The sequence below is a fragment of the Oreochromis aureus genome, linkage group 14 (assembly GCF_013358895.1).
Source record: "Oreochromis aureus strain Israel breed Guangdong linkage group 14, ZZ_aureus, whole genome shotgun sequence".
NCBI lineage: Eukaryota > Metazoa > Chordata > Actinopteri > Cichliformes > Cichlidae > Oreochromis > Oreochromis aureus.
Window position 1 is genome coordinate 24509801 of NC_052955.1, and position 14537 is coordinate 24524337.

Here is a 14537-nt window from a genome sequence, read left to right on the forward strand (position 1 = left end):
AAACCCAGTGGGAGTATCCCCCCCAAAGAGGGTAAACTTCAACTGGTAAGCTTAAGCCCACACACACGGACCAGTACCTCCTCTTTGACTCCCATCACCCTCTGGAACACAAACTTGGAGTAATTAGGACCCTACACCACCGGGCAGAACATGTTCCCTCTAAGCCTGAAGGGAAAAAGAAGGAACACACACACGTAAAGGAAGCACTTAAAACATGCGGTTATCCTAATTGGGTGTTTATAAAGTCAGCAAAGATGCACAGAAAAGAAGATCAGACACCAGCGAGGGAGGATAAGAAAGACAGACGCAACAACGTTGTCATCCCCTATGTAGCCGGTGTATCAGAGAAACTCAGGAGAGTTTTCTCCAAGCACGACATCCCAGTGTACTTCAGACCCAGCAACACACTCAGACAGAAACTGGTTCACCCGAAAGACAAAACTCCTAAACACAAACTTAACAACGTGGTGTATGCTGTACAGTGCAGCGAGGAATGCCCAGACCTCTACATTGGAGAGACCAAACAGCCACTTCACAAGCGCATGGCACAACATAGAAGTGCCACCTCCACGGGACAAGACTCAGCAGTTCATCTGCATCTAAAGCAGCGGTCCCCAACCCCCGGGCCACGGACTGGTACCGGTCCGTGAGTCATTTGGTACCGGCCCGCGAGAGTTGAGACTTGGGTGTGAAATGTATGGTTTTCAGGGTTTTTATCGTTTTCAGCGTTATTTTGTTATCGTTTTTTTCGTTAACTCGGTTTTCCTGGGTCTTTTCACGTGTGTTATGAATAAATTTTCTTTTTTTCGGCACCGGTACTAGTTTTATTTTGTTGTATTTATCCGCGACACCTTAAAGGCCGGTCCGTGAAAATATTGTCGGGCACAAACCGGTCCGTAGAGCAAAAAAGGTTGGGGATCGCTGATCTAAAGGATAAAGGTCACTCTTTCGAGGATGCCAACGTTTACATTTTGGACAGAGAGGACAGATGGTTTGAAAGAGGAGTGAAAGAGGCCATCTATGTCCACTGTGAGCGACCATCTTTGAACAGAGGCGGTGGTTTATGACACCAACTGTCTGCCATCTATAATCCAGTTTTGAGTTCCCTCCCCAGACGCCTTAATGCCCACTCACATCCTGGGCCATCTGACCTCAGGAAATCACATGATAGGGTGGGGCCAGGTTTCACAATGAGCTCACCCGAAACCCTGGCTGATTAGGACCCCCACCAGCTTTCACACCTTGGCTCATGTGATTAGGTAGAGGATCATCAGGGGGTCCTTTGTCCCTCTTTGGGGGGGAAACTCCCACTGGGTTTAAATCTGGGACTCCCCACCAATTGACCCTTGACTGAAGAAGCTTCTCGGATGAGAGGTGAAACGTCTTCAAGCAACTCAAAGAAGTCCAGACGCTTTTCTTTCCAAGCTCCTTAGACACACATCTGTTACTGTCTAGACAGACAAAAGTTCCCATTTAACAGAAATTCACATTTATCTATTACATTTTCACCCAGCAACCTTCCTGTTCTACAGTAATATAACCAGAATACATTCAGCGGGCAGACACTTGAGTCTAGTCCTCTCAACAAAGACTCATTCAGTCTAAATGCAACAGGCTGGAAATCTGTCTGCATTTTTAAATTAGAAAACAAACCTTCAGCAATTTCTTTCACAGTGACTGCAGTCAGTCCAAGTCACACTGCAACTGTTTGCAGAAAGGTCGCCTCTGCAATCACCTTGTGATCAGAATGTATGGTTTAGTTGCCACTGGTCACAGAAATTTTGAAAAAATTCAGTACAATGGCCGCAGCCACAGTTTTTTTTAGATGTAAGGAGGTTATCCTGTTTTTCTTGTGTGACTGAACCGTTAGCTATGAAATAGCAGGTAGCTTTATCAAGCTAAGTGTGTCCATTTTGGAATGGTTTTCATCACGTTTTAGCTGACTTGATGTAAATATTTCAATTTATTTAATAAAATATCCATAACTAGTGTTCCTGTATTGATACTATGTTGCACTGATTTGTCTTCCCCTAGCCTAGTAAGCATCTGGGTTTTTGAAGAGACACAAGCTGTGACTTTTTTTCTTTTCTTTCTGTGAAACTCTTTTTAACGTTAGTGTTAACTTTGAAAATAGTTTTTTTTTGTTGTTGTCTCATCTGTATGTAAAGTCAAATGATATTTTTCCTTTAAAAATTATCTCAGTCAGTCATGTAAGCTTTTGATTCCCCTGTAAATTTGACACTTTATCTCAAAAGTGACTGCAGTGAAGTAAAAAAAATATGGTTTTCACAAACGTGGGAGAAAATAAGCGGAATTTGTCATCAGCCATCAAGTGCTGATATTTTCAGGCTTTTCTGTTTCCCCACTGAATCGAATAAGAGCTAATATCTGTTTTCAGCAATATCAAACCCAGAACTGCAAATTTGTTCAAGAGAAGGATTTGAATTGTTCAGAAACTTATTGTATCCCTCAAACTGAAAATAATTCTTGGTCTGATAAATTAAAGTGCATATTAAACCAAAATCAACCTGTTCTCAACTGTATGTTTTATTTACTGTAATTAATACCACAAAAAAAGTAGAACGTACAGGTCAGTCAAAGTCTGTCTGCATTTGTAGAGCTTACAAAACAAAAGCACTCAGCGTGAACAGCTTGTTGGATGACTAATGTTAATTGTAAAGGCCAGAAGAAGGTTGTTTATTGTGGCTAAACTATGATATCCAGACTGGTCTAAGTACAGTGAGGGGTTAAGTGGTTCAATGTGGGAGAAAGAAGAGATGCAGCATTTTTTATCCAGCCCACTGAGTGTCAGCAGCTCAGCAGTGGTGGCAGTCTGTGATTTGTAGCTGTCTAAGGATTTGCCCTTGAATCAAACACGTCAGACATCTGTTTGTTGATGGCTCTGAGTCGTGTGTATGCCGAAGACCCCGTCCAACTGATGACCTTATTCAATGTTACTACGGTGCCTTCTTAGCCCTCCTGCTGTTGCCAGCGACAGCTGTACATCGGGCAGACTTGGCGTCCCGCCACTCTCCCCCTGAGCTTTTGAAAGCACTGTAAATGACATTTTTCCCATGAATGCAAGAAATAAAGAGTGATTCTGAAGTTGTTTTCTACATCAGTCTCCCTATCTACGTTTGTGAGCACATGAACTGCTAATGTAAAACATAATTGTTGTGTTAATATTTAAGTGACATACGACATTTTGGGAGTTTGTGATTCACCCACAAATGTCCATGTATGCAGCCTGAGCTAATGCTGCCAGAGACAGCCAAAGAGTGCACATCCACCTGACATCATTTCATACATAATGATGAGGTAAACAGGATGACCACAAATGGACGCCGCCCATCTGTACAAACACCGCGGAGGCGATCCAGTGAAGTCATTCCCAGGACCAAATGTAACTTTTAATTTTCCACTTTTATTTGCTGCCACTGATAAAGCTGTTCACAGTTTAGCCGTCGGGGGAGCAATATATTTTTTTATCGACTACAAAAATAATTTAGTCACGAGGTTTACTTTCATTTCCACAGCTGCTCTCTAATTTTGGTTCCAGGAAGGCCACTCATTTGTTATCGGAAAATGGGGCCAGCACACCTTCGCGATATATCAGTCTCCGGGACTACCGGTGGGGGTCACCTAGCAACCCCCTTCCCCTTCAAGTAACGATACAGCTCAAGGCCGTAGACACAGGGAAGCTATAAAAGAGGCTGTTATGAGGCCGGCCACCTGCCCGTGGATCAGCTTAATGTTTTTTATAATCATCAGATACGTGCAGGTGCCATTCATCCACACCAGAGACAGTTTACTATAGAGATATCTGAGACACCTGTGACTCAGACATTTTACAAAACAATGACAGGCTGCCACAGTCTGTCTGTACTCCCTGTTTTATTGGTCATAAACATGCATATCTGTACCCTCTCTTGTATGCAGCTCGGAGAAAATAGCATAATTGTGTCTGACACAGCCCTGACACTACCCTTTTCCATTCTCACTCTGCCGTCTCTCTTCCCTGTACGTGTGTGCCTCTAGGCCACCCTGCAAGCCATAAAAAAACCACAATTGCGTGAAAGTGTTGTTCACCGTGGACTGAATTCCAAAAGCAGTCGACAACTAAATGTTTCCTAAAAAGAAACTCTTAGAGAGATGGCACTGCAATTGTTTGGACACTGCAGGGAGCAGTTACCTTTCTTGTACTGAAACATGAGGCACTTCAGAGACATTTAATCCATATATTGGGAGGTTTTGCAGGATTTACTTTGCTTTGCACTTGTACGTAAGCAGCAGGAAAACAGCATAAATAGAAGATTGTTTCTAGCATTCGCTGCCACATTTTGCACAATATATGTGGGCTGTTGTTGTAGTGTTAACATGTATCATCTCTGACAAGTGGCTGTTTTTGCCCATGCAAATAGAAAAGGCTTTCAAAGGATGCTGAGTAAGACACTATTTAGATTAATGTAGCAGCAGAGCAAAAAGGAGTGCCTCCCTTAAAAAAAAATTACTGCTCAATCTTTATACATTTTTGTGTAGATGGAATAGGAGGTGATAGTAGGTCTTTTTGGCTGCACTACAACACCTTTTAAAAAGACGTGTGCTTTATTTCAGTGAGACAGGCTAATGAATACTTTTATAACAAATGTGGTGTTTTCTAGTTTGGAATAAAAGAAGACTTACCATCCACCAAAGAAGGGCATTTGTGCAACAACTCCCAGACTGGTTTCACTTTGCCAAGCAAAGTAGAATGACATTGTCCGGATTCAAACATGCACTTCAAAGTCTGTCAGAACATTAGATATCAATGGACCCCCAATGAGGCCAATGGGGCCTGCCCACCGGGCCTGGCTCCAGCACTGGCAACATATCGGGGCCTCTTCCATCTGTTGCCCTCGTGCTTATGCGCTTGTGTGTGTTTGCGTGTGCGTACGTGAGTGTGTGTGTGCGTGCACGCTAGCCTACTCAACTCCCATCTCTATCATCTGCTGAACTCCAGTCCCTCTCTGTCCTCTTATTAGGCTTGAAAAGACACACCAGATGGCTTGTGGGGAAAAAAAAATCATAAATCGCCAACAAGGAAAGAGGCGCCACCCACAGCCATGGCAGGGCTCTCAAAGATTTAAAGCATACATGACATACTTTGAACACACAAATGTAGACACACGAGCCCACGCCAGTTCATGTTTGACTTGCGGAAATGGCACGTGTTGGAGGAAAAAAAAAAGACAGCGCAGCAAATAAATCACAAGATCAAACCTTATTATTGATTTTTGATGAGTTCAGTCGACACACGCGGCCTTGACTTTGTGACTACGAGTTATGTCAGCGCGGGCACTGTCTGCACAGTCATGTTCTGCTTGCAAACCGAGTGGTCGGGTTTATATATAGCCCTGTGGAAAAGCAGGTTTCAGAGGGTTCATGTATCAAACACACTCAGGCTCACATTCACAATGATGCCTTCAGACATTCCAGTGCACCTGGGCTGCAAAGTAAAACCAAAACTTAGTTCCCAAACCCTCTTGTTGTGCAACACTAAGGAAGGACAAAAACGCGTATATAAATATTAAAAGTGTTCATAAAACTATAAGAAGCTTATTATTGTTGCTGTTGGAGAAAACGAAGCTGGTTGCTTTTATTTACTTTTCTGTCTTGTGGTAACTTACTGCTGACTGCACTCTTACAAGGAAGGCATGAAAGTAGTAGAAAGTCTCTAATGTAACTCACAGGATGAAGGGAAACTCAGGCATTTCCCACACTGTTGAACTATTTCTGTAAGTCGACCTTCAGCTGATATAAGATCAGAAGCTGTTTGGAGGTCAGCTGTGCTCTTTTGTTCCGGCACATCTTTAAAAAAAAAAAAAAAAAGTCCAGATAAACAGTTTCACTGAAGGACAACACACCCATAGGACAAATGCCTTTTTATCCACTTTGAAAAGAGTATAAAGATTCAAGTCTTCAGAGAATCCCTCGAAGAAGAAGAAGTGCCCGAGCTTTCATAATAACAATAATAGCAGCTCACTTTCACTTTGGACTGAACTCATCTTACAGGCAATACCCCTGATTCTGATTTGATCATATGTGATTCTAAGCACTCTGTGGGCCCTCGAACAACCTCCTTTTAATTTTTCTTTGCAGTACTGGAGCGCTCATCCTTGCCAATAAATTGCTCTGCCCGATGCCCGTGTAACACTCTTGTGTTTTGTTTTATTTTTGCTTTGGGCAGCTCAAGTCATGAGAGTTGGAGCCGACCGACAGGCTAAAACTCAAAATACTGCATGGCACTTTGCAGCAAAATGTGGCATAGAGTCACAAGATCTTCTGCGGGTTTTTTTCTTTGGGTTATTCAGGCTTACAGATGAGCACAACATCGTGTTAGTGGCTGCTTGCATAGCAGTAATTCAGCGATTTGAATTCCATCTTGGCTGCTGCCTTGAGAGATGCAAAGTAGTCTGTGAGTTTTAATATAGCAAAAGGAATTAAAAGCACATGCGTAGAGATGTCTTTGTATGCATGTGTTATAATCAGAGAAAATGATGTCTTTCTTTCTCTCTCTGCTCATTTTTCCACGTATGACATCCACTTGAACAAGGCCACCTTCGCCTGTTCCAGCATCCCTTAGCAGAGCCAGCTCTGGTCCCAGCTCAGAGGAGGTGAGCTGACTCAAGTGGTGTTTCTGATCCTCGCACCAGACACTGTCCCACCTCCATCACAGACAGGCTCTTTATTCAGTGACGCCTGAAATTAGATGGTGCACATTTAAGGCGAATGGAAATTTTGGTGGTGAAATTGGCACTGGGGTTTGTTGCCAGTCACCGAGGCTATGGCAGCGTGAAGAGAAGCACACTGTGGACTTTCTAATAATTCGGAACCAAATGGCTCTTTTGAGTGCAAGTACAAAATTTTCTTCATTTAACCCAGTTTCCCGCAATAAGTTTCTGCATGCGTGCTGCCGTGCAGCCAGTCGTGCGTGAGGCAATCCTTTGTCTGTGAGTGAATTCACCATCGCCAAAACCAACATATGCTCTTGCATACAGCGATGCTCCTCGTGACCAAGCTGTTGTCTTGTCAGAGATAAGGGATCTGTAAAGATGAGTGGCACTGAGGAGTGGAGGTTGTGCGGTTCGCCTCTTACTCAGGGTAAGTAAAGTGGCAAACAAGACTCATCAGTGTGCTTTTTCCCACTCTTGATTTTAGTCAGCAACTCTTTTCCTCCTGTTTCACTATTGCCCTCTCCCTCCTGCTTCTGAGCAGCTCCTCGTTTCCTTCTGTCCTCACCCCCCTCTCGCGCTCCTTTCATTGCTGCAGCCCACCCTGCTCCGAGCTTTAATGGTACATGCCATTAGAAAGCCCGTCTCTGGAAGGGAGGAGGGGGGAGGGTGGTCTCAGCCTCAGCTAAGAGGCTACTTTAGTCTCCCAACATAAGCACATTCACAGATGTCTCTGAACGGGCAGAGTCTCCTCACCCATCACGACAGAGCAGCCCGCTCCTGTGTGAAGCGACGAGCCGTGGACAGAGAGGAACGCAGAGGGATAAAAAGCGAGGTAGTGAGGACGAGGGCGGGAGGGAGAGCAGGAGAAAGAAGAGGTGAAGAGCCACAGAGCAAAAAGAAATACATCGCTGTCACTCTGACGTCTCCCCCCTGTGCTCCCCGTTTTGGTGTGAATGCAAGAAGAGGAGAAGGGGGGAAAGGGGGAGGAAAATAAATCCTGGGAGCTTGAGTCGTCTCTTTGCTTTATATTCCCATCTTTTTTTTCCTTTCTTTCTTTTTTTTTTATCTCCATCATCCAAGGCATGACGGCGAGTTTCAGCTGGCACTGCAGAATAAAAGAAAGGGATGCTTTTTGAATGCTGCTTCTCTTCTGACAAGGGACAAGGAAGAGCGAAAGAGGGACAATAAACAGGATTTCTAGATTGATTGGGAGTCCCTATGCCGTATGCACTGGAATAGCAGGGTTACACTGAAGTCTTTCAACGAGGTAAAAAAAAAAAAAAAAAATAAGATTATCTTTCTGTTTTCTGTGTGCCCGATCGGCTGTCATGGTCAGATATACATCTGAGAGGCACTTGAAAGCATGCACATAGAAGCTTGACAGAGATAAACCCATTTCCATGCCGATCAGGTCTGGAACAGCAGTAGGGAGATTGCCATCTTTGTCCCTGGGTCGCCGTGAACAGCGGCACGCTGGAAGTGAGAGGGAGAATCTATTCGTGTTGCATGCCGCAGAGAGGCAGTGTGAGCAGGCTTTCGCTCTCAGGAGAAGAGTCTCGGTCGCCCTGATGAAAAGAATTGCTGATAATCCTCATGATGAGCATTTGAGTGCTGAGAGAGCAGAAGGGCAAGGAGAGATTTTCTCTCAACCAGAAGTGCCGCCACACACGGTCTGACTGGAATTTAGAGTCAGCTGGCAAATGGAAACAAAAATTTACTGTATATATATATATATGTATATATATAAGTATATATAAGAATTTCATATCTTAGTGTCAACTTTAAAAGGTCTAGTGAAAAATATACATCCCCCATGAAGAGTATACAAGAAGAGTTGGTAATGGAACAAGATGCTGTTTTCAAAAAAGCAAAGTCTGAGCACTTTCACTTGTTACCCTGGGGAGCTATACGCTCTCTTCTAGACAGAAAATAACAACTTGTCCACACCACTGAACAAAGAAAAGGGCATTGGCTTGAGAAAAGGGAAGCTTGAGTTAACTGGGCTATATGTTCTTTTTTGTGACACCCAGCCAGGAAACTCCCAGCTCTCTGAGAAAAGATGTAACACTTGCTCTCTCGGCCAGCACAGGTGCTCAAGAAACATGTGCATGCCTTCCACTCGCCATTGAGAGAATAACTGTACTGTATGTATGCTGTTATTATATAATGTGGGTTTGGGTGATGATTGTGATCATTAGATGTTTGTGTGTGTGCATAACTTGAAAGGAGCAGAAAATAGTGCTCCATCATGGGGAAGAGGGAAAAAGAGGGCAAATTTGGAGTGTGCATTGGTAATATCAATATTGCAGGGTTCAGTGCTTAATTATATGTGTCTGCTGCAGGTTAGCTAACAGAGGTGGAAAATCTTGCACCATGTGGTTACAGGGCTGGAGGTCTGGGCTGTAGTCCTGAGTCTTTAGTCATGTGTCAAGACACATCAAGTTGTCTGTCCCTGAAAGTTCTGACTGGTACATTCACGGCATGCTGACACCCATCGTGACATCATTCATATTGGGCAAATATGCTTTCTCTCAGGCTCATATTTAAAACAAAAAACAAAAAAGTGACAGTTTCAAAGAAATAAACGGTCCAAAATAAGATGTTACACTTTACTCCCTGTCTGATTTGGTGGAGTAATTTTTATAGTCTTTCATCCAGCTTAAGTGGTGTATTTATGTGTATTTGCAACATTAAATGAGAAATGAACCCAAAGCTGCGGTGGCTCAAAGGGCAGTGTTTCTATTATCCATGCTTAGACATACAGTTACAACATGCAGATATAGGCAAGTGTCTAGCTGTGTTTCTCCACTTAATCTGTGTCACTGTCTGCATACATGACTGCAGCAACACCCGGTGCCTCTTTTTCCATGTTGTACAGTACGGTGGGCTAATGCTCACATGCAGTGAATCTGTGCATATTTGCTCCCAGCTGTTTCTCACACGGGTGTCGGGACGCTCATGTAGCGCACATCTCCCTGACTGTGTATATATGAAGTCTCAGCTCAGTCTGGCAATGTCAGCAAATAGCATCCATATCTCATTTATGGAAGCGGACGGCTTGTCATTTTGGTCTGTGTTCAAGGTTGCCCCCTCTTTGGCCACACAATACACAAAGCGCTCAGAGGCCAGAAATAAACACAAGCACAGCCACCTTCCACCTGCCACCATAGCTCACGGTTTACAGGACAGAGCAGAACAGAGTCAGATAGGTATTGCAAACTACTCCTCTGGATTTATTTCCTATTTTTTTTGTAAAATCTTTTACCACAATTACATATAAATAAAAATTATTTTTGCTCTTTAACATTATCGAGCCAAAATTGTAATATTTTACCTGAATATCCTTTATAGCAGCAATAGAGCAGTTACCCTGCCTGAAAGCCTCTTTTTCTCACCGTCTTCCAGAAGGTTGGAAAACCTTCTATGTAGAGTGCTAATTAGTAATGTAAGCACTCAGATTTCTTTATTAGTAAACCTTTTCACTGGATAATAAACCTTGAAATGTTCAGAAATAAATGTCAGGAGCTCAGAAACAAAGGCTTTGAAATCCATATCGCCACAGTTAGCCGTCTCCACTCAATGGCCCTCATTTACTAACAGTGCGTACGCACAAATCTGTGCGTAAATGGTGCGCACAAACATTTCCATGCACACATGAGCAAATTATTACAGCGGCATGTTATCACATTCTTAGTGGCACTGCTTTAGTGTAAAGTGGCACCAGATTTTTTTAAAAAGTGAGGACTTCAGAATAAAAGTCACTATAATTAACATATAATACACTATAGCGCCACTGCTATCCACAATCTTAAAGAGGTGCAGGTGCTGAACGTCCATGTGGAGTACACATGTTCATCAGCGGCAGCTCAGCAGCATTTCACACCTCATTGCGCGGCGTAATAATATGTACGAAGCCTGACAAGACGGAGGGATTAGACTTTGAACAAATGTTTTGAGAGCTATTGAGACGAAGCCGCGGAGGTTCAGAAACAGAGAGCACCACGTGGGTGGATGCCAAGCAAGTCTACCTACACTGAGAGCTTACAGATAAAGGTTTCGGAGCTGGGCAACTTTCATTTATGTTTGATGTCTGTTCAGAGTGTGTTGTAGGTTTCTCTTTGAAGGTAACCAAGCTCCTCTGAAGATTCAGTCATGGAGCTGCCCAGCCTTGGGCAACGGAGGGGTAAAGCAGTACGTGACAGCGCATTGTCTTTATCACACACAAAGGACGGTGTATCTGGCTTAACAAAGACTGAAGCAGCCAGTATGTGTTTGTACAGAGTAGTACACTGTCCCCCATAAATCTCAATGATCATGAAAATAAAATATATGAAAAAAAATCTGACTTTTTGCCAGAAGGCTTTGTCACCTCTGCTTGCAAATATCACACACTGTCGTGAGCAAGTACAACACCAAAAGGTGTGCCTGTATTTCACATTTACATTGAAAAATGAAACCGCCTCAAAGTACTACTATTACACCAGTAAGTGATGGTTATTACTTATGAATGGTGAAGAAGAAACTGACTTTCTGCCTATTTTTATGAAAAACGCCTGTTAATTCCTTTCATTCGTTTTCTGCTCCCCTGCATCAACACCAATTACCCACTTTATTAAAACATTATTTTGCACCAGGAACAGAGAGTGTGTTGATTTAAAAAAAAAAATCTATCTTTATCTTCCACCTCTGTCTCTAAGTGTTCAGGGTACGAATGCTGGGCAAGGATGAATGCAAGAGAGATGAGATTTAGACTTGATTCGAGGTTCCTTGTTATATAAATATTTGTTTCTTAGCACTATATATAAAAGGTCAGTCTGGGCAACAGTGTCAAAAGCTGAACTTTTAATTGTATGAAAACAAATGATGGCACGGTCTGAATATGGCCCAAGGCAGTAGTTGGGGAGGGCGGGCTAAAAAACATGCCCTTTGTAATGAACAAGTGTAGAAGCGAAGTAAAAGCAAAATGACAACTAAAAACAATCTGTTGGGCCTTGCAGCAGTGTTGTTGTACCTCAGCGGATTACACTCCACGGGGCACTTAAAATCTGTCTGGCTGCCCATTAAGACAGCCACTATCCTGGCTCATTAATGTCCTGCAGAGGAATTAGAATAAACTGTGCTCTACAGACTCACGTTGGCAGAGGCTCTCTGCCTTCTCTCCAGCAGCTTTTCTCCCTCCAGGGACAGCAGTTGTTTGCCCGCGGTACACCAGAGTAGCTTGGAGTGACCAGCAACACCAAATAATTAGATGCTCCACTCCTCCAAATGGCTGTAGCTGCTGAATTCATCCTGACTTGTTACAGCTATTTCAGGGAGGATGCCAAATATAATCACTGTGTAGGATACCAACACTCACTTCAATGGGAAAATTGGGTTTGAAAAGCGAAGATTATAAGAAGAGGTTGGGATGCTATCTTGAAAGTAGCGAAGCGATGACGCTCATAATCAAGTGCATTAAAGTCAAAGGGAAAGAGTGCCTGAAGGGGGTCTAGATGACATTCTTCTTGTTTTTTGTTTTTGTGAGCAGTGTTTTAGCATTTTAAATGTCCTGAAAGGTTATTGCTTCATAGCTGGTGCTTTTTCTTACTTTTAAATTGTAGCTATGAACAAAAAAATGGGAAAAATATATTGGATATCATAATGTGTTGGGTGGAAACCATTGCATCCTGTCAAATAGATCACTATTCCTCACGCCACGGGAGGAGACCCTCAGCTTTGGTTGTTCTTTTTGTTGCTGCTGCCATGTTCTTGCGCTATAAATGCATCCAGCCACTAGATGCCTTGTTCACTAAATCAATGTCATATGAAAATAAATCTGGTTTTTTTTTTCTTCTATTTTTTTCATTTTAAACCAACAAAAGAAAATCAATGTGTCAGTTCAATAAACTACACAAGTATGTTTCTCTTCTTGCCTTATTGCTGCAGGGAAATGAATTGAAATTTTCAACAACAAAAAAAGAAGAAAGAAAGAAATGTGACATTTTACCAGCTTCAGCTAACGTGTTTATTTCGCATACGCTGAACAAGTTGGTCTGAGCATTAATCAAATGAGCAACCGGGATTTGCTGCTTTGGCTTGTAATGCTGTTTACCGGTTTAATCAGTAATGCTGCATGATTCAAATAAGTTTACCCTTTTTCTTAATTATTTTGTTCCTGTATAATCTCATTATGTGCATTTGTGGCTAACCATAGTCCCTGGGGGCAGTTCTGCTGTTTTAGAAAAAAAAAGAGAGAAGGGAGAGAAGGTATTAGAGACAGCTGGCAGTGTGGTATCAGTTGTGTTCACATTCATCGGGCATGCTGTAGATTAGGAGCAGAGATGCTACCGGAGGCGTATCATATGTGCAGTCGCATACTCTATGCACAGGCACACAAAGCCACACACAGTCTACAATATCTGCAAGCACAAACAATAAAGCTTTCCCTCCCCTATTGTCGAATCCTATTCTTTTAGTGACCAAGAATAGGGTGGAAAACACTTTTTTTTTTATCCCTTTTCTTCTCTGTCTCAACCCATCTTAATATACTTTTATTGGGTGCATAAGCAAGGAGGGAGAGCCTCTTTGTGTCCTTCATGGCAAAATGAGCTTAACCTATAATCAGCATGGTGGAGATGGCACAGCTCGAGTATCACGGGGAGCGTTCAGCCCAGAGATGGGAGCTTTTGCATGAAGCCAGCTGTGAGGCTATAGTATAGTTCCCTGCCTTAACAGTAGGTATCTGAGATCGGGGGCGGGGGCTGAGATGATCATTTCACATGGTGACAGGGGTTTTCCCTTATCACGAACATGTCCACACAATGATAATGTGACCTGACAGTGCTGGCGATCACTGTGGGCGAGGTCTGTTGGTGCTGGTTAGAATGGAGTATTTCCAACGGTCTACGAAGGCATCACACACACACACACACAACATGTAGTTTTGAATATTTTATGCGTGTGCCAACTTGGAGATCATTCCTGATGTTTGTTTTTTTTAGTAAGGAGTCTGTTCACAGCTAACAATACCAAATATAAATGGCTGACTGAGTCTTCTTTGGCTTTTTTTGTGTGTTTGTTTCTTTTTTTTCTTTATCCGCCTGATAAAAATCCAGCTCCTACTTGCGGTTGCAGCTGTTTATACTTACAAATTAAGCAACAGTGATGGCGAGCACACAGCACAATAACATATTCCCAGGCACAAACGAGCTCTCTCAATTACCCTCTCGAGAAAATTCTAGAGGCTTTGACGTAAATCCCTCAGCTTTAACTACAATAAGCATCCGTCCACCTCTCCAGGGGGAAAGGATCACCTTTTGAACATGCTGAGAGATTATTGCAGCGAACACATGGACACATTTATGAACCTCAGACAGCTGCAGCCAACAAGTGCAATACAATGAAAAAAAAGTGGCCTACCCATGAAAAAGAGATTGTGCTATTTCTCAGGAGCAGTATGAATAAAGAATGTGCTTCATATAATCAATATTGGTATTTATAGAAAGACGTCTATTCAGCATAAAACTCCTAATTGACTACTAATTGACATAATGGATGGGTAATAATAGGAGTAAAGCTGACAGCTGAGACATGGCATAGATTAATTTGCTTTCTGCTTAACCCTGATTAACTGTTCACCTCAAAGCGGGCTTACACTTAAAAAGAAAAGGCATCTTTCTAAGCTGATTAGGATGTGTTTTGACCTCTTACATGTTACATTGTTAAACACGCCTTGCAGGTAAACTGACATTTTGATGGAGGTTTTTCTCTGATTCTCTGAGTTTTCCACTGATCTTTACTCTGTAATGCGAAAAAAGTTTGTTTTCAACAAGTCAGCAACTTTGG

The 14537-nt window shown here is 42.6% G+C and overlaps 1 protein-coding gene across 5 annotated transcripts in view; it reads left to right on the forward strand.

Annotated features, from left to right (window-relative positions):
• The first annotated feature begins 7458 nt into the window (after window positions 1–7458).
• Window positions 7459–14537, forward strand: part of b3gat1a (beta-1,3-glucuronyltransferase 1 (glucuronosyltransferase P) a) — an 86041-nt gene continuing 78962 nt past the window's right edge. For all 5 annotated transcript variants that reach the window (XM_039598274.1, XM_039598278.1, XM_039598279.1 and 2 more), the window contains exon 1: window positions 7459–7980. The gene's annotated coding sequence lies outside the window, so the exon portion shown is untranslated. The remainder of the gene's footprint in view (window positions 7981–14537) is intronic.